The sequence below is a fragment of the Bufo bufo genome, chromosome 5, assembly GCF_905171765.1.
Source record: "Bufo bufo chromosome 5, aBufBuf1.1, whole genome shotgun sequence".
Taxonomy (NCBI): domain Eukaryota; kingdom Metazoa; phylum Chordata; class Amphibia; order Anura; family Bufonidae; genus Bufo; species Bufo bufo.
This window is the reverse complement of record NC_053393.1, coordinates 182,783,541-182,806,404: the sequence shown is the minus strand read 5'-3', so window position 1 is coordinate 182,806,404 and position 22,864 is coordinate 182,783,541. Positions and strand designations below refer to the sequence as shown.

Sequence of the window (22,864 nt, the reverse complement as noted above, 5' to 3'; positions counted from 1 at the left end):
AGTTAACAGTACAATATCACATCCTTTTAATATTAGGAATGGCACTAGACAGGGGTGTCCCTTGTCCCCCTTGCTATTTGTTTTGTCACTTGAGCCCCTTCTTCAAACAATCAGGAAAGACTCTGCTATCAAGGGCATTACCCTTGGAGATCAAGAACATAAAATAGCAGCCTTCGCTGATGATATGCTTGTAATGATTAGCAATCCAAAATCCGCGCTACCTAGGATGTACCAACATCTGGAAAATCATGGACTTTGTTCCAATTTTAAAGTGAACCATAGCAAATCGCTTATCATCTGCTCAGGCCTATCTACCTCAACAAAACAAAAACTAGCCCAGACTTCCCCCTTTAACTGGACAGCCCCTTTCCTGACATATCTAGGAGTCAAAATCAGCACAGATCCATCTCAATGGTTCAGTCTGAATTATGACCCCCTGTTATTAGACATTACTAAGTTAATTAAAAACTTGGAATTACCAATACTTTCGTGGTTTGGGAGGAAGAACATACTGGCTTCATTAATCCTCCCGAAGCTAACATACCTACAACAGGTTCTCCCCATACAGGTTCCCTCTTTATTCTATCAAAAGGTGAGATCCCTTTTTAGTTCATTTATTTGGTTTAATAAAAGACCTAGACTTTCATATAAGTGTTTGAATAGAGCAAAAAAATGGGGTGGTATTGCCATTCCAGATCCAGAACTTTATGGTAAAGCGGTTCTTCTAGCTAGAGTGATAGACTGGTTGAGGGAACCTCTCAACAAATCGTGGGTCTCCATGGAACAAGCACCTTTAGGGCCTTTTTATTAGGCCATGGAACTGATCAAATTCTACCCCCACTTGCTTCTTCATTAATGAGAGCTACATTTTCTGTTTGGAAGGGGCTCAGGGATTCACAACACTGTATACCTTTTCCTTCTTTAACCTTGCAAATCAGAGATATCATGAATGTGGCATCTAAAGTTTTGCTAGACAGTGTGGTGGGTTCACTTAAAAACTCCACAACTCATGTAAGGGACATCTTGGGTGACTCTCATCCCTATTCCTTAGCAGACCTGAAAATAAAGCTTAACTATAGTCATACAAATACCTCCCCTCTACTCTTCCTAAGGTCATATCTTCAACAAAATATTAACAGTAGAGACTTCTCCCGCCCATCGGTATGGCTAGAAAGTCTTTTAGAAGGCACACAATATCCAACCAAATTAATTTCTCAGCTATATGATAAATTAAGAATACCGGAAGCTCTCTTTACCCCGGCGTTCATTAGACTCTGGGAAAGAGATCTGAACAGAACATTTTCCAGACAGGAAATAGATCAGATAATGATTTCCCCACACAGAGCATCAAGGTGTGTTAGAATTCAAGAAAACTGCTATAAAATAGTAGCCAGGTTGTATAAAACGCCAGATAAAACATGTTTGTACTCAGCGTCGGCATCAGACACATGCTGGAGGTGCTTAAGTTCTAGAGGTTCCTTCCTACATATATGGTGGGACGGTCCTCCTTTAAAAGAGTGGTGGAAACAGATATTTGAGACATGCAACAAAGTCTGTGAATCTTCTCTTGCTCCTAGTCTGGAGGTGGCTTTGCTGAATTTATATCCTAAAACTACTAAGATCCCAAATATAGGCCTTTATAAACAGCTAATCAACGCAGATAGATTTTTGATCCCACTCCACTGGCTGTCACCAGATGTCCCTCCTATTGAAAAATGGTGCTCCAGAGTGGACCAGATATATAGGCTTTAGGAAATATCTAATTGGGAATTCACAATTCACTATTCACAAATTCAGATCCACATGGCTTGCCTGGGAAACTTATAGAGGGTTCAAGATTGGATAGCTATCAGTTGCCCACAGGTCATTTGGAGTTTCTCCTATCCTTTCCCAATCTGTTTAACAAACACACAGTTACGCATGAAATTAGTTGAATATCAGTACTGTCTTGGTAATATAGTCCAGAAATGGTGCATCTTTCTTGGAGTTTGGACATCTGCCCGAATATTTGATACCTATTATTGTAATAAGGCTAATAATTTAAGTAAAATGTCGTAATGTCTTGTATTCATCCTGTGATCTTGTATACATCATACTGTCGTTGACTTGTCAATTTTTATGTTGGTGCATGGAGATCTGTCATCACTCTCCGTTGCGCCTATGTTAATATGTACTCATGCTTTTACAAATAAAGCTTTTTAAAACAAAAAAAAAAGATGCAGCTGCCTTGGGCCCCCTAGGAGCAACTGGTCCCAGGCAGCTGCCCCTTTTGCCCCTTGTTAAAGACGGCCCTGCCCATGAGACAGGTGTAACCCGAGTAGAGTGGCATTGCTTAGGGGGAAACTGGGACCCTGGAAACCTGAGACCAAAGGGCCAGCGGTAGGGGTGACCACCACTTCAGTGAAAGATGGGGAGATAACCCCACTGAGTGTAATGGTGGGAGACGTGAAGGATTTGCCGCCGGGTACTGAATTGGCACACCTCAATGTTTCCGGGGAAAAATTCAAAACCGCACAACATCGGGACCCAACCTTATCCCGGGCCTGAGAGAGTGTGGTAATAATTGATAGTGAACCACAAAAACCTGGGGCCGAGTCGATGTTTCCCCGTTTTGTCGTTCACCAGGAAATGCTGTATCGGGTAAACCAACTATGGGGTGAGCATATTGAACAGCTGGTGGTGCCCAAGGCGTATCGCAAGCTCGTATTGGAGCTTGCCCACCAACATGTTCTTGGGGGTCACCTAGGGTGGCAGAAAACGCAGGACTGGATACTACAGTGGTTTTACTGGCCCAGTGTGTTCAGAGAGGTAGAATAATTTTGTAAATCTTGCCCAACCTGCCAGATAGTGTTGAGCACGAATATTTGAAAAGCAAATTTTTTTCTAGCCAATATCGTCACTTCGAGAATTCGTGAATATTTAGAATATAGTGCTATATATTCGTAATGACGAATATTCGTGTTTTTTTGTTTGTTTTTTTGTTTTGTTTTTTTAACACAGTACACATCCCTCCCTTCTTCTAGCTTGTGGGCCAATGAGAAGGCTTTGTCACAGCTTAGCAACATCCCTAGTAACCAAAAGAAAAGTTGCCTACCCCTTACTACACTGCTCAAAAAAATGAAGGGAACACTTAAACAACACAATGTAACTCCAAGTCAATCACACTTCTTTGAAATCAAACTGTCCACTTAGGAAGCAACAGTGAGTGACAATCAATTTCACATGCTGTTGTGCAAATGGGATAGACAACAGGTGGAAATTATAGGCAATTAGCAAGACACCCCCAATAAAGGAGTGGTTCTGCAGGTGGTGAGCACAGACCACTTCTCAGTTCCTATGCTTCCTGGCTGATGTTTTGGTCACTTTTGAATGCTGGCGGTGCTTTTACTCTAGTGGTAGCATGAGACGGAGTCTACAACCCACACAAGTGGCTCAGGTAGTGCAGCTTATCCAGGATGGCACATCAATGCGAGCTGTGGCAAGAAGGTTTGCTGTGTCTGTCAGCGTAGTGTCCAGAGCATGGAGGCGCTACCAGGAGACAGGCCAGTACATCAGGAGACGTGGAGGAGGCCGTAGGAGGGCAACAACCCAGCAGCAGGACCGCTACCTCCGCCTTTGTGCAAGGAGGAACAGGAGGAGCACTGCCAGAGCCCTGCAAAATGACGTCCAGCAGGCCACAAATGTGCATGTGTCTGCTCAAACAGTCAGAAACAGACTCCATGAGGGTGATATGAGGGCCCGACGTCCACAGGTGGGGGTTGTGCTTACAGCCCAACACCGTGCAGGACGTTTGGCATTTGCGAGAGAACTCCAAGATTGGCAAATTCACCACTGGCGCCCTGTGCTCTTCACAGATGAACGCAGGTTCACACTGAGCACACGTGACAGAGTCTGGAGACGCTGTGGAGAACGTTCTGCTGCCTGCAACATCCTCCAGCATGACCGGTTTGGCATTGGGTCAGTAATGGTGTGGGGTGGCATTTCTTTGGAGGGCCGCACAGCCCTCCATGTGCTCGCCAGAGGTAGCCTGACTGCCATTAGGTACCGAGATGAGATCCTCCGACCCCTTGTGAGACCATATTCTGGTGCTGTTGGCCCTGGGTTCCTCCTAATGCAAGACAATGCTAGACCTCATGTGGCTGGAGTGTGTCAGCAGTTCCTGCAAGACGAAGGCATTGATGCTATGGACTGGCCCGCCCGTTCCCCAGACCTGAATCCAATTGAGCACATCTGGGACATCATGTCTCGCTCTATCCACCAATGTCACGTTGCACCACAGACTGTCCAGGAGTTGGCAGATGCTTTAGTCCAGGTCTGGGAGGAGATCCCTCAGGAGACCGTCCGCCACCTCATCAGGAGCATGCACAGGCGTTGTAGGGAGGTCATACAGGCACGTGGAGGCCACACACACTACTGAGCCTCATTTTGACTTGTTTTAAGGACATTACATCAAAGTTGGGCCAGCCTGTAGTGTGTTTTTCCACTTTAATTTTGAGTGTGACTCCAAATCCAGACCTCCATGGGTTGAAAAATTTGATTTCCACTTTTTTTTATTTTTGTGTGATTTTGTTGTTGAAGTATTTCAGATGAATATTTAATTAATTCATATCTAGGATGTGTTATTTTTGTGTTCCCTTTATTTTTTTGAGCAGTGTATATAAGAACCTCCACAGCAGCTATTTTCTAAAGTTTATTGCAGTTATGAAAGAGACAGCAGTGTCATTGCTATGCTCTGTGCTTTGTTGTATTACATTAAACAGTTAAAATATATATATATATATATATATATATATATATATAATTCAGATAGTTAGGGGGAGATAGTCAGTGTAGGTTAGATTGATCTATAGTGTAGCTGAAAATTCGCAAGCCAAATATATTGCAGCACTCTATCTGCATATAAACTATTCTAATGTTCTGCCGTGTCAACCATTTTCTTTAGTCTCGGTAAACTTATACCAGCTTAAAAAATTTAGCATAAGTGACCCACGCCGGTATTTTGTGTGCATTATGCGAATAATACATTGTCGATTTTCGCAATCAAGAATATAATCTTGAATTCTCGAATTCGTGAATATGACGAATATTCTACAAAATATTCGCAAAATGTAGTGAGTTTGAATATTGCCCCTGCTGCTCATCACTACTGCCAGATAGATAGCCCCCAGCCACATTTCCGTAGTCCCCTGGTACCTCTCCCCATTATCGAGGTTCCGTGCGAGTGGAACTTACTGCTACCACAACTTACTGATTGAGGTGTGTGATATTCCTGCTCCCACCAAATATTGATTAAGGTGCTCTATATAACTAAGGTGTTCTATATCAAAATACTGATTGAGAAGTGGGATATACCTGCTTCTACAAAATTGTGATTAAGGGCTTCTATATACCTGCTTCCACAAAATACTGATTGAGGGGTGCAATATACCTGCTTCCACCAAATATTGATTTAGGCATGCGATACACCAGCTTCCACAAAATACTGATTGAGGGGTAAGAAATAGCAGCTTTCACCAACTATTGATTTAGGGGTGCTATATACCTGTTTCGACAAAATACTGATGGAGAGGTGCGATATACCTTCTTCCACAAATACTGATTGAGGGGTTTAATATACCTGCTTCCACAAAATACTGATTGAGGGGTGCATTATACTTGCTTCTACAAAATACCGATTAAGGGGTTCTATATACCTGCTTTTACAAAATACCGATTTAGGAGTGCGATATACCTGTTTCCACAAAATTATTTTTAAGGAGTGTGATATACCTGCGTTTACCAAATTTTGATTAAGCGGTTTTATATTCCTGCTTCTACAAAATACTGATTGAGGGGTGCAATATGCCTGTTACCACAAAATCCTGATTAAGAGGTTTGATATACCTGCTTCCACAAAATAAAGATTGAGGGGTGTGATATACCTGCATTCACCAAATATTGATTTAGGTGTTCTGTATATATGTTTCCACAAAATACTGATTGGGGTCAGTGTTATACCTGCTTCCACAAAATAATGATTGAAGGGTTTGATATACCTGCTTCCACAAAATACTGATTGAGGGGTGCGATATACCTGCTTTTACCAAATATTGATTCAGGTGTTCTATATACCTGTTTCAACCAAATTTTAATTGAGGCCTATGATACACCGGCTTCCACAAAATACTGATTGAGGGGTGTGATATGACTGCTTTTACCAAATATTGATTGAGGCCTGCGATACACTGGCTTCCACAAAATACTGATTCAGGGGTTCTATATACCTGTTTCCACAAAATACAGATTGAGGGGTGCAATATACTTACTTCTACAAAATACTGATTAAGGGATTTGATATGCAAACTTCCACAAAATACTGATTGAGGGGTGTAATATACCTGCTTCCATCAAATATTGATTGAGGCCTGCAATATACCGGCTTCCATAAAAAAAACAACTGATTGAGTAATGTGAAACTCCCTTCTACAAAATACTGATTAAGGGGTTCTATATACAGTAACTGCTTCAACAAAATACTGATTGGGGGGTGTGATATCCTTGCTTCCACAAATTACTGATTGAGGGGTGCAATATACCTGCTACCACCAAATAATGATTTAGGTGTTCAATATACCTGTTTCCACAAAATACAGATTGTGGGGTGCAATATACCTGCCTCCACAAATACAGAATGAGGGGTTGGATATACCTGCTTCCACAAAATGCTGATTGAGGGGTGAGATATACCTGCTTCTACAAAATACTGATTAAAGGGGTCTATATGCCTGCTTCCACAAAATACTGATTGACACGTGCGATATACCGGCTTCCACAAAATACTGATTGAGGGGTGCGATATTCCTGCTTCCACAAAATACTGATTAAGGGGTTTGATATAATGGCTTCCACAAAATATTGATTAAGGGGTGCGATGTACCTGCTTCTACAAAACACTAATTAAGGGGTTCTATATACTAGCTTCCACAAAATACTGATTGAGGGGTGTGATATACCTGCTTTCACCAAATATTGATTGAGGCCTGCGATACACCGGCTTCCACAAAATACAGATTGAGGGGTGCGATATACCTTCTTCTGCAAAATACTGATTAAGGGGTTCTATATATCTGCTTCCACAAAATACTGGTTGAGGGGTGTGATATACCTGATTCTATAAAATACTGATTAAGGGGTTCTATATACAAGCTTCCACAAAATACTGATTGAAGGGTGCAATATACCTGCTTCTACTAAATACTGATTAAGGGGTTCTATATACCTGCTATCACAAAATACTAATTGAGGGGTGCAATATACCTGCTTTCACAAAATACAGATTTAGGCCTGCAATATACCTGATTCCACAAATGCTACTCTTCTCTAGGGACTTTGGCACAGGGTAATTTTGAAAATGACAGGCAGAGGAAGAGGTTGGCCGTTCCGCATGTGTGGTAAGGGTTGGGCTGGTGCAACAGACCGTAGCCTAAGTGTGAAGTTAGAGAAGGTGGTGCGATTACATCAAAGGACTCACCAGAGTTGGTTGAGTGGCTCACTCAGCTTTCCGCTTCTGCACCATTTTTCATCCTCTGTATCTGCACCCTCCTCACTCTCTGCTCTGTGCACCCCCTAAGACACCAACACGACCACCATAGCCCCTCTACTCAATTCAGAGGAATTATTTTCCCATCCATTCCCAGACCTTACCGATGCGCAGCCATTCTTGGCATCAGATGAAGACGAGGAGGTAGCAATGGCAGCCACCCAACGGTCTGACGACAGTACCCAGATCTTCCCAAGGGTGGTCCCCTGCTGCCTATTCCAAAATCTCTAATGTCAGTGGTGGTGAAGGTGACAATGATGTCGTATCAATGGACATCACGTTTGTGTCCACCAGAGAGGAAGAGGAGGGGAGTTCAGAGGGAGAGACGGAGAGGCAGATAGGGAGGAGAAGCAGGCAGAACTCGCAGTGCACAGGAGGCAAAAAGCAGACTGCAAATGTATCTGGAGCGAGCCATCCGCCATGCACGGTCACATCTTGCGCTCCTAGGACGCCGGCACATGGCTCCGCAGTGTGGGCTTTTTTTAACGTGTCAGCTGCTGACAATAGTGTTGCCATCTGCAGCCTTTGCTGTCAACGCATAAGTCGCAGTAAGCCCAACACTCACCTAGGGACGACCGCCTTAAGAAGGCACCTGGCCTCCTATCAATGAGCCCAGTGGGAGAAACGCTGCCAGAACCCACAAAGCCGCACTCCTGGCCCTCCACGTCCTGCTTTTTCCTCTTCTCCTCTCTCTCATTTTTCCTCCACTCCACAATCCACTGTGTCGTCGCGTTCATCTGGCAGAAGGCAGGCTTCCATGGCCCAAATGTTCAAGCGTAAAAAGTTGACAACGCCGGATAACCCTCTTGCCCAACGGCTGACCGCTGGCTTGTTGAAACTGCCAGCCCGCCAACTACTGCCATATAAACTGGTGGACTTGGAGGCCTTTAGAAAATTTGTGGCCATTGGGACACCACATCGGAAGGTCCTTGGAAGTAAATATTTCTCCCAGAAGGGCATCCCAGAGCTATATGGCCACCTTCAGCAGCAATTGAATACATCTCTAGCACACAGTGTCGGTGCCAAGATACATCTGACCACAGACACGTGGTCTAGCAAATATGTGCAGGGAAGGTACATAACTTTTACTGCCAGCAGGGTGAACCTTATGACATCCGTCAAGCATGTAACCCGTGGCACCCGTGTGGATTTGGTGTTACCACCACGGATTGCATGCAGGCCTGCCTCTTCTTCTTCTCCTCGACTGACTCCTCCTTTTCCACTGCTACCGCATCTTCCGCTGCACCCCCAAGCTCCCCAGAACCTATTCGACTTACAAGGTGAGACGTTGCCATGATGTGATGCAGGTGTTGTGACTGGAAGCCAAGAGCCTCACAGGACCTGCACTGCTTTCAGCTCTGCAACAGTGCCAATGTGCTGAGTGAGCTGAAACAGGGCAAAATGACACACGTGCCACACACGCATGGCACATCCTGAACTTAGTCGTGCAGCGATTCATTGCCAAATACCCCGGGTCCAGGTTGTCTTGCGGCAGGCCAGGAAAATCTCTGCCCATTTTAGATCTTACACGGCCATGGCTCGCCTTGCTGACGTTCAGCAGTGGCACCACCTGCCTTTCAGACGTCTGATTTGTATATGCTTGATAGCCTGCTCCAGCAGCAATGTGCCATTAATGACTACCTGTATGAACTCTGGAGCAGGAAAGGTTCTGGGGAGCTTGGTTTCTTTACTCCGTGCCAGTTGCTGCTCATGCACGACGCATGCAGACTTCTGCGGCCATTTGATGAGATCACCAAACTGATCAGTCGCAGCCAGGGTGCCATCAGTGATATCGTAACCTTACGCCTTCTTTCTGGAACATGCATTGTGTCATGTCATTGATCAAGCCGTCGTGGAGCAGGAGCTGAAAGATGAAGAATTTGCAATGCTGAATGAATTCTGGGTGGCAACGTACTTTGACCCTTGGTACAAACACAAAATGTCGGACATGTTACCAGCATCACAGAGGGCTGTCAGAATGCAGCATTTTTAGGACATGCTATCAGAGATGCTGCATTCTGCTGTTGCGTGCGCTGGAAAAAGAATTTCCACCAACAGTGAAACAGGTACCAATCCTACCGCTCCTGCAAGAAGAGGGCGGTTTGAAGATGTGTTGGTCACTTCAGATATGAGATCATTCTTGCAGCCAACTCATTGACAGCCGTCCTCCGGATCAAACCTAACGGAACGCCTAGACCGACAGGTGTCCGACTACATCGGGTTAACAGCCGGACGCTCTGAGAAGCGAGGAACCTTGACCTGTTGCCAGAGCTGGCACAATTTTCCATGGAACTCTTGGCTTGCCCCTCGTCGAGTGTCCTGTCCGAAAGGACGTTCAGCGCAGTAGGGGGGATCGTGACCGATAATCGCACTCGCCTAGCTCACGACAGTGTGGACTACCTCACATTTCTAAAATGAATGAGGCATCAATCTCAGAGGAATTCAACACCTGTGACGACCAAGTGTAATTGAATTTACTCATGTCAGCCCACACATATCCGCCACCACCCAGAACAAAGAATGGTCCTCTTCTTATGTATATACAGAGGCATAAAAGGCCTTTTCTGTCAGGTGAATGCCACATTTTTGGGGCCTCTACTCCAGTGGCCTACAGTAAATTTTTTATCCAGTGACCGCCTAATGTACCTCCAGACACATAATCACTAGTTCTTTTCTGTTAGGTGAACGCCTAATTTTTGGGGCCCGTACTGGCCTACAGTAAAATTGTTATCCACTGACCGTCTAATATACCTCAAGCCTCATAATCACTTGTTCTTTTCTGTCAGGTGAATGCCTAATTTTTGGGGCCTATACTCCACTGGCCTACGGTAAAATTGGTATCCACTGACCACCAAAAATACTTCAAGCCACATAAATATTTGTTCTTTTCTGTCAGGTGAATGCATAATTTTTGGGGCCTGTACTCCACTCTCCTACAGTAAAATTGTTATTCAGTGAATGCCTAATGTACCTCGAGCCACATAATCACTTGTTCTTTTCTGTCCGGTGAATGCCTAATGTTTGGGGCCTGTACTCCACTGGCCTGCAGTAAAATTGTTATACACTGACCACCTAATATACCTCCAGCCACAAAATCACTTGTTCTTTTCTGTTCAGTGAATGCATAATTTTTGAGGCCTACACTCCACTGGCCTGCAGTAAAATTGTTATCCACTGACCGCCTAATATACATCCAGCCACATAACCACTTGTTCTTTTCTGTCCGATAAATGCCTAATGTTTTGGGCCTGTACTCTACTGGCCTGCAGTAAAATTGTTATACACTGACCGCCTAATATACCTCCAGCCACATAATCACTTGTTCTTTTCTGTTAGGTGAATGCATAATCTTTGGGGCCTGTACTCCTCTTGTCTACAGTAACATTTTTATGCACTGACCGTCTAATATACCTCCAGCCACATAATCACTTGTTCTTTTCTGTCAGGTGAATGCCTAATTTTTGGGGCCCAGACTCCCGTGGCCTAAAATTAAGTTTTTCTATGCTCTAGCAGGTCACATTTTTGAGAGTTTCCCTTTAAGACGCATAAAAATGGCCCCTGATTAAAATCCATATTTTTTGTGGGAATTTTTGCCATTGAGCCCGCTCTGGTATGTCACTATCCATGTTGTGGGACTATTTGTGCACTTCTAGTAAGTATTTGGTGGCTGCAGATATATCCTGAAGGTTTTTCATGTTCGCCCGACATTAAAGTGAATGAGGCCCGCCGCGAACGTGCGGTTCGCGAACATTTGATCGTGAACACGCGTTCGCTAAACGTCCTGGCCGATATTTGTCCATCCATCACTAATAAGGTACTCAAATGCAAGTGGTAGCCAAGTAAACACTATAGGCATAAGGGTACAAACGATTGGCACTCAGAAATGCTCCGTCACCTTTTGGCGCAAACATAGCCATGGTTTGATGATAAATTTTTTTCTTTATTAATAACCTAGTAAATGGAAGACCAGCAAATGAAGGCATAAATATGGTGTTGACAGTAAAGAAGGGGTTAATAGGCATTGTATATAGTGTGAACTTGTTAACTGTTTTTAACTCTTTTATGTGCAATAGGTTGTAGCAGTGCTTTACTCTTTCAGAAGTAGGCTATGCATTGTACATTTTAGGAGTGCAGCATTTTATTGAGATTGTGAAGACCTGCCAGTTGTCTAATTGCAATGCCCATTCAAAAGCCAACTGCCTAGTAAAAGCTTTGCCATATAAAAAATGACTGCATGCCAAGAGTGAGAAGATTGCAGCAAAGGCTTCACTACAGATACATTTTAATAAAATGTGTGCTTTATGTAATGGTGAATCCCGATCTCTATCAGTTTTTTGCTGATTTCCTTGTATTACATGTGACCATCTGTTAGCATTAGAACTTTCTATTAAAACTATAGAAGAGTCCTAGTTCTGAGCACTCTAGGACAACAAGTCTATAGCAGCCACAGTATATGGCCATCTAGGCTCTTAGTTTAACCCCTTGGTGTAATTAGGAATTTTCATGTTTTCATTTTTGCCCTTTCCTTCTCGCCTTCCAGACTATTTTTTTTTTTTTTTTTTACTTTTCTAATCATATAGCTGTAGCAGGGCTTTTAAAATGGAACCATTCAATTTACCATACCATGTACTTGAAAATAGGGAAAATAAGTTTTGTGGGGTGAAATTGAAACAACAAACAAACTACAATTCCACCATATTTTTTTTAAAACTGAAAATAAAAAACTTGACACAAAGCAAATATTTTTTGTAACCATCTTCTGGCAGCCAATACTTTTATATTTCCAACTATAGACCTGAGTGAGAGCTTTTGTTTTCAGGATGAGCTGTAGTAGTTATTGGTACCATGTTAGGCCTCTTTCACACGGGCGAGTATTCCGCGCGGATGCGATGCGTGAGTTGAATGCATTGCACACGCACTGAATACCGACCCATTTATTTCTATGGGGCTGTTCACATGAGCGGTGATTTTCACGCATCACTTATGCGTTGCATGAAAATCGCAGCATGCTCTATATGCTGCGTTTTTCACACAACGCAGGCCCCATAGAAGTGAATGGGGTTGCGTGAAAATCGCAAGCATCCGCAAGCAAGTGCGGATGCGGTGCGATTTTCACGCATGGTTGCTAGGTGACAGTCTATTCACTGTATTATTTTCCCTTATAACATGGTTATAAGGGAAAATAATAGCATTCTGAATACAGAATGCTTAGTAGGTGATCAATTGAGGGTTAAAAAAAAATAAAAAAATAAACTCACCTTCTCCTCTTGTTCGCGTATTTCCCGGTCACTTCTTTACTTCTTAAAAGATGAACTACCGGCTAGGACCTGTGGTGACGTCAGATCACATGCTCCAATCACATGGTCCATCACCACGGTGATGTACCATGTGATTGGAGCATGTGATCTGACGTCACCAAAGGTCCTTTAGTCCACAGCTCATCATTAAGGAAGTAAAGAAGAGACCGGGAACTACGCGAACAAGAGGAGAAGGTGAGTTAATTATTTTTATTTTTTTTAAACCTCAATTGATCACCTACTAAGCATTTTGTATTCAGGATGCTATTATTTTCCCTTATAACCATGTTATAAGGGAAAATAATAACATCTACACAACACTGACCCCAAGCCCGAACTTCTGTGAAGAAGTTCAAGGTTTGGGTACCAAACATGCGTGATTTTTCTCACGCGAGTGCAAAACGCATTACAATGTTTTGCAATCACGCGGAAAAATCGGGGGTGTTCCCGGAACGCACCCGCACATTTTTCCGCAACGCCCGTGTGAAAGAGGCCTTAGATGTGCAGTTTTTAATTAGATTTTATAAAATTTAATAAAAAAAAAATTTTGGGAGGCGTTTGAGGTGATCAAAAAAAGATGATTGGGGCATTTTGTATGTTGTCATTATGGCATTTATCAAGAATTTTAGATTTCAATAGTTTACACATTTATTTTATACTCTAAAAACTTTTTTTTTTACTTTCATTTTTAGTTCTCTGGAGTCTTTACAAGACCCCGGGCTATCATAGCAACCAATCAGCAAACTGATTGGTGTCATTTGAAACGTTCTCCCTCTGACTAACTTATAAAATGTTGTAGCATCTGAGGGGTTAAATGATTGGAATCAAATTTATTTCCAGTCCCACTAATTGAGGCCCATGGTCAGATCTAAAACACACCTAGAATCTGTATGTACAGAGCTTATGATTCGGCTTCATACTCCTTTGATGCTATTATTCCGTAAATGTGTGCTATATGTTGCCAAGCTTTTAAATAGTCACTATGTACTCTCACAATTTCACATAAATCAATAGTACTGATGGATATAACAATCTTTGTAATATACTGTATATTAACATAGATATTTGCTTGATTCTATAGTTATCAGCTGTTTTCTTCCTCTCCTCTTTCTAAACTAACTTTCTATCTGAAATTTGTGAGAAATCCATCTTGTGAAATGAAGACAGACTGCCTGCTCACTGCAGGATCAGATTATATCATCCCATAAAAATCTATAGAGAGGGGAGGGTGGTGAAGAAATAAGAAGTTCAGAGAGATGGACACAACAGAGATATGATTTAGCAAATTAAAAAGCTAATAGTAAGTGGTGTTATCACTCCAAGTGGTTTATACAGAGGGCAGTAGTGGAATAACAGCTGCTACATGGTCGTCGCATTTCCAGTCAGCTTCCGCTAATCAGAAGCGAGGAGTGGGCATGGATGTCTGACCTCTGTGATGTTTTAAGAAACTTTGAGGAATCAACAGAGATGGTAAGTGGCGATAACGCTATTATCAGCGTAACCATCCCACTTCTGTGTCTACTCAAACGCTCGCTGCTCACAATTAAGGTCGACGCTTTGCATGTGGAAGAGTTGGAAATGGGGGAGGAAGACATTACACAGGGTGATAGCCAGACTAACCTCCGTCCGTCTTCTCAGCGCGAATTGGACGATGAAGAGGAGGAGGAGGAGGAGGAGCAGGAGACGGTTGCACCTGCTACAGAGGAAGTTTAATTCCATCTGTTCAGCGTGGGTGGGCAGAAGAGGAGGAAGAGGATGAGGAGATGGACAGTCATCCTCCTAATGACGACAGCAAAGTCTTGCCTGTTGGTACTCTGGCACACATGGCCGACTTCATGTTAAGCTGACTTTCCCGCGACCTGCGCGTTATATGTATTTCAGACAACACGGACTACTGAGTGTTCACCCTTCTCGACCCCCTCTACAAAGAGAACTTGTCATCTCTAATTCCTCAGGTGGAGAGGATGAGTAATACGGTGCAATACCAGAAGGTCTTTGTTGAAAAATTTCTCCAAAAAGAAATTTTTTTTACAGGCTCAGCTCACCCGCAGGCCCTTTCATAAATTTTTTTTACAGGATCAGCTCACCCACAGGCCCTCTCATTTATTTTTTTACAGGGTCAGCTCACCCACAGGCCCTCTCATATAATTTTATACAGGGTCAGCTCACCCGCAGGTCCTCTCATATAATTTTTTTCAGGGTCAGCTCACCCGCAGACCCTCTCATATAATTTTTTACAAGGTCAGCTCACCTGCAGGCACTCTCATAAAATTTTTTACAGGATCAGCTCACCCGCAGGCCCTCAGCGAAAATCTTTTAGAGGGTCAGCTCACCAGCATGCCCTCACCCATAATGTTTTAGATGTTCAGCTCAGCAGCACACCCTCACTCCTAATGTTTTTGCGGGTCACCAGCAGGCCATCAATCATACTTTTTCCGTAGACGGTGTCTGCTGCGGACAGTTAAATTATCCACGCCACATCTGCTGTGTAAAGTGTGCAGATATAAAAATTTTTAGTGGGTCAGCTCACCAGCAGGCCCTCAGCAGAAATCTTTTCGTAGGTCAGCTCACCAGCAGGCCCTCAGCGGAAATCTTTTAGGCCCTACAGTGTACCTTTTAGGCCCTACAGTGTACCTTTGCCATAGACGCTGTGAACAGTGTCATTACCTGTGGTACCTCTCCTGTATAATGTTTCCTCATCCTAAATACATATGACATTCCCTGTAATTTTTTAGTACTCCTTTCAATTACCTATATTGTTATATATTGTCACTACCTCCCTGAGTTGGGAGTGGGTAATTTGTGCGCACCTGCCTGCCTTTCTTGAAAATGGTAGCCATAGTCTTTACTCAGGCTCCCTATCCAGAAGCAAACCCTGATTACCCGCTACCTGTGGTCATCATGGTAGGCGCATAAAAGAACATCAAAAGTTGATAGGGCAGACATCCAAATGGATCGTCGACATCATGGTGACTTGCGATCACCCAGAAGTTATCTAAAGTAAAAAAAGCAGCAGCAGGCTCTTGCACATAATGTTTGAGAGGGTCAGCTCACCAGAAGGCCCTCACCTACAAATTTTTTACAGGGTCAGCTCACCAACAGGCATTCACCTACAAGTCCAGTCTCACTATCTAAGAGTCTGGTCAACACAATCCTCACCACCGGTGGTCACGTAACTACTTAGCATGGAGGAGTATCATTGGTTATCCGAATGAACCACACAAATCATCTCGATCCACCCGCTCACAACGGCCATGCACCACCACCCACAGAATCGAGAAAGAGGTAACAATCTATCAATCCTTTCCGTGTCCGGGTCTTGTGAGGTTTCCCGTGTGTAGTAAAATTAATCCGCAGGCCCCACTCCTAGTGGTGCCCTTCCATCAATTAGTTTAAGTTTCAGCTTTGCAACCATACTCCCCCCGGAACCCAAAGAGTTTGTATTCCCAGAAAATGCTTGGCGGGTAATAAGAATAACGCCGCCGGATCGCCTGTGGGATCTTCTTCGAACTTCCGACTTTCATTGTTGATTAATGAAAATATTCGTGGCAACAAATGCTTTGGCTGTGGTTCGTCTTGCGCCAGTCCAAGAATGTCACCTTTAGTTGTACAATATGGATGCCACCAGCCGTCCCTCTTAATCATGGCCCCCAAATCAACAAAATTTTTGGCTGAACTTGCACTTTATATACAAGTAAATATACAGGAAAGAATGTTTCCTAACAATTTTTACTCTACAATCGATTTCATCTTTGGTTTTGTGCGTATTATTGTCAATCTGTAAAAGTAGCGTACTACTCAGACAACATCGCTCCCAGCAACGACATGGGAGTCCAAGATGCATGCAGATATCATCCCCATGCTGTTCCTGAACCGTTTTGGTGGTGTTTCCATCAATTTCTGAATTTTTCATATGAACCAGCCACCCTCCCCTATTCAGAACCTGGTGGTGCCTGGTTTAATGCTTGGGTCCTCCCATTGACTTACATTATTCTTGGGTGCTCGGTAGAGCACCTGAGCATCCCGATGTGTTTGGCCAGAGCACCCGAGCACTAAGATGCTCGATAAACACTACCTATTTCGGTTGGTGACATTCACTTCTCTCCAATATGCATATGTCAAAAACAAAGATACAACTAAAGCAATAACAAAATAAAAGGGACAACATGCATTTCTATATCACCTTATAGTGTGTGTTGCTTCTGAATAGATAGATAGATAGATAGATAGATAGATAGATAGATAGATAGATAGATAGATAGATAGATAGATTTTTGTGTTTGTTCTTAGCCTTGCCTTTCTGTGGACTGTGAGAAAATAAAAATTTTCAAAAAGAATATTGAACACTTACATTTTGGAAATCTACCTTTTTATGAGTTTGCAAATACCTGCCAGTTGTCTAATTGCAATGCCTATTCTGATGCCAACTGACTAGTAAAAACATAACCATTTACACAATGACTGCATGTCATGAGGGATATTATTGCAGCAAAGGCTTCATATACACCAGTTTGTTTCCCAGTGTCTATATTGATGCCAAATGCTTGGCAGAACAGTCACATGTCCACTTTCTTTGTGAAGTTATGGACTGAATGTTAGCATTTTTATGCCAACAGAGAAAAATATATCTCTATTGTTTTGTTAAACATAATCTTTTTTATACTGTATGTGTGTTTTGATTAAATGAATGTAATACCTTTTTTTTTTATTTGTGGTATAATCAAAGTGGTCAAATTTTGCTGTTCTTTAATTGGTTACACTGGATCGTGGGGTGCACAGATTATGTTTTCATGTAAATCTATTTAAAATGGACACTCAGTTCATACTTTCATAATAGAGATTTTGCATGTTTAATTGTGCTGTATACCTACAAGGAATTGTGCAACTGTAAGGGCTCAGGCACACAGCCGTAACCTGTGGATCTGCGAAACGTGGATCCCGGCTAGGTGCATGCCACTATTTCTTTTTTTATCTAGAAAGGTCCTATCCTTGTCCCCAAAATGAACAAGAATAGGACATGTTTTATCTTTTTTTGTGGGGCGACCATGTGCTGTCCGCATCTCTTGCGGCCCCATTAAAATTAATGGATCTGCATCAAATTCGCAGAAAATACATGAGCCCTAATACAGAGCCATGGTGCTGCTGCAACTTCTGGGATTGGAAATAATTCAGATCCTGGCAGATTAAAGGTGTTCTCCAAGATTTCGTGAAAATTGGCAGGTGGGAGAAAAAAAAGCAAAAACAAAAAAACCTCACTCACTTTTAGGCTCAGTTCACACCTGAGCGTTCTCAAAGGAGCGCTCTGTATGCGCGATTGTACGGGCGTTTACAAACGCGCATACAGAGACAAGCGTACACACAGTGTAGCGCGTTCCCGAAAGTCAATAGTACGGGAACGCGCGACAAGCGCCCAAAAAAAACGCTCCTGTACTTGTGTGAGCGTCGGGCGTTTTACAGCGCGATCGTACGCGCTGTAAAACGCCCAGGTGAGAACCATTCCCATAGGGAAGCATTGGTTTCTCCTTGTTGAGCGTTTTACAGCGCGTAGGAACGCGCTGTAAAACGCTCAGGTGTGAATTGAGCCTTAAGCCCTTTCACCTTCCTGAGACAGCCTCTTTTTCCAAATCTGACATGTTATTTTATGTGACAACTTTGGAATGCTTTTACCAGTTCAAGTGGTCCTGAGATTTTATTTTTTACGGCACATTGTACTTTATGTTAATGATAAAAATTTACAGTATATTTATTTATTTAACCCCTTAGGGACCCATGACGTATCGGTACGGCATGGTTGCTGAGTCCTTAAGGACCCATGACGTACAGGTACGTCATAGGTCTAAACCACGATTGCGGTTAATCGGGACAGGATACCCGCTGAAATCATTCAGCGGGCATCCTGTCACAACGCCGGGGGGGTCAAATCAGACCTGCGGTTTGCGGCTTTACCTGCGGTTGCGGCGGCGATCGGGCGGTGCCATCGGGTCCCCATGCGGCTGTGGGGGGACCCGATGGCATGGAAGGCAGCGCAATGTCTAAGGAAGGCATCGCACTGCCTTCCGGTGAAGAGCCTGTGAGATCCAGCCCCCTGGATCTCACAGGCCCCGGAAGCTGTATGAGTAATACACACAGTATTACTCATACAGCCAATGCATTTCAATACAGAAGTATTGGAATGCATTGTAAAGGAATATACCCCCCAAAGTTCAAGTCCCAAAGTGGGACAAAAATAAAGTTCAAAAAGAAGTTGAAAAAAGAAAGTTTTCCTAAAAAAAAATTAAAGTTTCAAGTAAAAAAAAAGAAAAACGTCATTTTCCCCAAATAAAGTAAAAAAAAATTGGTAAAAGATAGGGTAAAAAAAAAAGTATACATATTAGGTATCGCCGCGTCCGTATCCACCGGCTTTATAAACATATCACATGACCTAACCCCTGAGATGAACACCGTAAAAAAAAAAAAAAAAAAACTGTGCTAAATAAACAATTTTTTTGTCACCTTACATCACACAAAGTACAACAGCAAGCGATCAAAAAGGCCCACCAAAATAGTACCAATATAACCGTCACCTAATCCCGCAAAAAATGAGCCCCTATCTGAGACAATCGCCCAAAAAATAAAAAAAACTATGGCTCAGAATATGGAGACACTAAAACATCTTTTTTTTTTTTTTTTAAAAAAGCTGTTATTGTGTAAAACTTACATTAAAAAAAAAGTATAGATATTTGGTATTGCCACGTTCGTATCGACCGGCTCTATAAAAATATCACATGACCTAACCTCTCAGATGAACACCGTAAAAAAATAAAAACTGTGCTAAATATACAATTTTTTGTCACCTTACATCACAAAAAACATAATAGAAAGCGATCAGAAAGTCATATGCACCCCAAAAAAAGTGCCAATAAAACCGTCATCTCATCCCGCAAAAATAATACCCTACCCAAGGTAATCAAACCAAAAACTGAAAAAATTATGGCTCTCAGACTATGGAAACACTAAAACATGATTTTTTTTTGCTTCAAAAATGAAATCATTGTGTAAAACTTACATAAATAAAAAAAAAGTATACATATTAGGTATAGCCGCGTCCGTATCGACCGTCTCTATAAAAATATCACATGACCTAACCCCTCAGATGAACACCGTAAAAAAATTAAAATAAAAACTGTGCTAAATAAACCATTTTTACCTAAGGCTAGGTCTACACGACGACATTTGTCGCGCGACAATAAGTCGCGCAACAAATAAGGCGCAACATTTGTCGCGCAACATTTTGTTGCACTAATGTCGCGCAACAATTTTTATAATGGCAGTCTATGGTGTCGCACTGCAACATGCAACATGCTGCGACTGCGACGCAACAGTCGCAGAAAAATCCATCTAGTTGGATTTTCTGCGACTGTTGCGTCGCAGTCGCAGCATGTTGCATGTTGCAGTGCGACACCATAGACTGCCATTATAAAAATTGTTGCGCGACATTAGTGCAACAAAATGTTGTGCGACAAATGTCGTCGTGTAGACCTAGCCTTACATCACAAAAAGTGTAATAGCAAGCGATCAAAAAGTCACACGCACCCCAAAATAGTTCCAATAAAACCGTCATCTCATCCCGCAAAAATCATACTGGCTCTCAGACTATGGAAACACTAAAACATGATTATTTTTTGCTTCAAAAATAAAATCATTGTGTAAAACTTACATAAATAAAATAAAAGTATACATATTAGGTATCGTCGCGTCCGTGACAATCTGGTCTATAAAAATACCACATAATCAAACCTGTCAGATGAATGTTGTAAATAACAAAAAATAAAAACGTTTCCAAAACAGCTATTTCTTGTTACCTTGCCTCACAAAAAGTGAAATATAGAGCAACCAAAAATCATATGTACCCTAAACTAGTACCAACAAAACTTCCACCCTATCCCGTAGTTTCTAAAATAGGGTAACTTTTTTGGAGTTTCTACTCTGTGGGTGCATCAGGGGGGCTTCAAATGGGACATGGTGTAAAAAAAAACTGTCCAGCAAAATCTGCCTTCCAAAAACCGTATGGCATTCCTTTCCTTCTGCGCCCTGCCGTGTGCCCGTACAGCAGTTTATGACCATATATGGGGTGTTTATTTAAACTACAGAATCAGGGCCATAAATGTTTAGTTCTGTTTGGCTGTTAACCCTTGCTTTGTTACTGGAAAAAATTGATTAAAATTGAAAATTTGCCCAAAAATTTTAATTCTGAAATTTCATCTCCATTTGCCAATAACTCTTGTGGAACACCTAAAGGGTTATCAACGTTTGTAAAATCAGTTTTGAATACCTTGAGGGGTGTAGTTTCTTAGATGGGGTCACTTTTATAGAGTTTCTACTCTAGGGTTGCATCATGGGGGCTTTAAATGGGACATGGTGTAAAAAAAAAACAGTCCAGCAAAACCTGTCTTCCAAAAACTGTATGGCATTCCTTTCCTTCTGCGCCCTGCCGTGTGCCCGTACAGCAGTTTACGACCACATATGGGGTGTTTCTGTAAACTACAGAATCAGGGCCATAAATTTTGAGTTTGGTTTGGCTGTTAACCCTTGCTTTATAACCGTAAAAAAATTATTAAAATGGAAAATCTGCCAAAAAAGTGAAATTTTATAATTGTATCTCTATTTTCCATTAATTCTTGTGGAACACCTAAAGGTTTAACGATGTTTATAAAATCAGTTTTGAATACCTTGAGGGGTGTAGTTTCTTAGATGGGGTCACTTTTATGGAGTTTCTACTGTAGGGGTGCATCAGGGGGCTTCAAATGGGACATGGTGTCAAAAAAACCAGTCCAGCAAAACCTGTCTTCCAAAAACCGTATGGCATTCCTTTCCTTCTGCGCCCTGCCGTGTGCCCGTACAACAGTTTACGACCACATATGGGGTGTTTCTGTAAACTACAGAATCAGGGCCATAAATATTGAGTTTGGTTTCGTAGTTAACCCTTGCTTTGTAACTGGAAAAAAATTATTAAAATGGAAAATTTGCCAAAAAAGTGAAATTTTGAAATTGTATCTCTATTTTCCATTAATTCTTGTAGAACACCTAAAGGGTTAACAAAGTTTGTAAAATCAGTTTTGAATACCTTGAGGGGTGTAGTTTATAGAATGGGGTAATTTTTGGGTGGTTTCTATTATGTAAGCCTTGCAAAGTGACTTCAGACATGAACTGGTCTCTAAAAATAGTTTAATTGCTTCTAAACTTCTAAGCCTAGTCCTTAAGGTGAACTAGGGCTGAGTCCTTAACCACTTGCCATCTGGGCCATTTGCCCCCTTCCTGACCAGGCCTAATTTTGCAAAACTGACATATCTCACTTTATGTGATAATAACTTTGGAACGCCTTTATTTATCCAAGTCATTCAGAGATTGTTTTCTCGTGACACATTGTACTTCATGTTAGTCATAAATTTGAGTCAAAATATTTCACCTTTATTTATGAAAAAATCCCAAATTTACCCAAAAATGTGAAAAATTCGCAATTTTCTAAATTTCAATTTCTCTGCTTTTAAAACAGAAAGTGATACCTCATAAAATATTTATTACTTAACATTCCCCATATGTTTACTTTATGTTGGCATCATTTTGGAAATGTCATTTTATTTTTTTAGGACGTTAGAAGGCTTAGAAGTTTAGAAGCAATTCTTCAAATTTTTAAGAAAATTGCCAAAACCCACTTTATAAGGACCAGTTCAGGTCTGAAGTCACTTTGTGGGGCCTACATAGTGGATATCCCCATAAATGACCCCATTGTAGAAACTACACCCCTCAAGGTATTCAAAACCGATTTTACAAACTTTGTTAACCCTTTATGCGTTCCACAAGAATTAAAGGAAAATGGAGATCAAATTTTTAAATTTCACTTTTTTGGCAGATTTTCCATTTTAATCCAATTTTTTCTTTAACACATCGATGGTTAACAGCCAAAAAAACTCAATATTTATTACCCAGATTCTGCAGTTTACAGAAACAC

At 42.0% G+C, this 22,864-nt stretch overlaps 1 long non-coding RNA gene across 1 annotated transcript; it reads left to right on the top strand.

Moving 5' to 3' along the window:
* The first annotated feature begins 12,053 nt into the window (after nt 1–12,053).
* Nucleotides 12,054–18,542, top strand: LOC121001692. The gene is made up of 3 exons (XR_005779114.1): nt 12,054–12,064; nt 17,776–17,785; nt 18,466–18,542. It is a non-coding gene; the product is annotated as an uncharacterized LOC121001692 (long non-coding RNA).
* The last annotated feature ends 4,322 nt before the right edge of the window (nt 18,543–22,864 follow it).